The sequence below is a fragment of the Hirundo rustica genome, chromosome 4 (genome assembly GCF_015227805.2).
Source record: "Hirundo rustica isolate bHirRus1 chromosome 4, bHirRus1.pri.v3, whole genome shotgun sequence".
Lineage (NCBI taxonomy): Eukaryota > Metazoa > Chordata > Aves > Passeriformes > Hirundinidae > Hirundo > Hirundo rustica.
In genome coordinates this window covers 17,975,831-17,977,071 of record NC_053453.1, presented here as the reverse complement: position 1 = coordinate 17,977,071, position 1,241 = coordinate 17,975,831, and the positions used below count along the sequence as shown (strand labels likewise).

The window sequence follows — 1,241 nt, the reverse complement described above, 5'->3', positions numbered from 1 at the left end:
CCACAAGCGCTTTTGCATATCTCATTTCAAATTATCATTCTCACTGGAAATATTTTTGCATTTATTTTTACAATAAAGAATGTAAACCCTTGTAAATGTGTGGCCTGCTGATATAATTTAATTTTTTCTGGATTGTGGTGGTGCGAGAATGTTTTATTAGATTTTTATAAGAAGTTTATGTTATGGTTCATTTCACTGTATCCCCAATTCTGTAACCCTTTTGTGTGTTCTGTATAATAAGGTGTTTTGTGTCAGTCTTCCCACCCCCCACCTGACTTGTAACATCCCCTCTGCCCCCCCTTGCTCTGGGGCAGCCTGTCTATCACTCCAGAGGTCCCTCCCGGATTGCAAAATCTCAGGGAGAGGGCTTCAGGTGATAGGTCCCCTGGGGGGAATTCCTTTAGCTCTGGATTTTAGTGGTCCAGGGCTTGGGGGTGGGCACACCTTGTTACCCCCTCAGTCCCCTGATTTGTTGTCTTGTTGTCACCTCCCCCCCCTCCCCTGAACCCCTCCCTGGCTTATAAGGTGGAGGAGGGAGATTTTCGCTCTCTCTTGCTTGCTGGCCCCCCTGGCCTGAGGTTTGGACCAGCTGTGGACTTCCCACAGCTGGGCCTGAATAAACATCTTTTAACCTGCTAAGCTGAGAGCCAATCTTTTCTTCTGCTGCCGTTGCTGTCATGACACTATTTGGTCCAGCTGCTGCTGAGAAGCCGATCAGCAGGTAAAGATAACCTGCATGCCCATCCGCACTGGGAACATCTGTGGCTGAGCAGACCCGAGCTAGCCGGAGGTCATCTCCTGCCCGGAGCGGGGACGGAACCAGCCACAGAGAGTGGTGCCCAACATGGGGCTCGAACCCACGACCCTGAAATTAAGAGTCTCATGCTCTACCGACTGAGCTAGCCGGGCGTCAGCGCCTGCCCAGTGCGGGGACAGAACCAGACACACTGGATGTTTTGATTGGACCTCTTAGTCTTTATGCCTTCAGAGGTCCTTGCACTTGAAGGGATAAATTAAAACCTATGCAAAGAAAGGAATTGAATTAAGATTTTTTTTTTAATAAAATATATTTAGAACAAGACAAATGTTAATTTATCTAGATGCATTATTTCCCAAATAAATATATTTGACTTAAGTTTATTCTATTTCAGCTGAGATTAAAATTGGGACCTATGCCACAAAATGTTAATGTTTTTAGCATAAATTTAATTAATAGTATTTTTTATCAGCCCAGTCAATAA

General features: G+C 45.1%; 1 non-coding gene across 1 annotated transcript; it reads right to left on the bottom strand.

The window, feature by feature from the left end:
- Positions 1-836: 836 nt before the first annotated feature.
- TRNAK-CUU (transfer RNA lysine (anticodon CUU)) lies at positions 837-909 on the bottom strand. Its single transcript has one exon. It is a non-coding gene; the product is annotated as a tRNA-Lys (tRNA).
- Between the last annotated feature and the right edge of the window lie 332 nt (positions 910-1,241).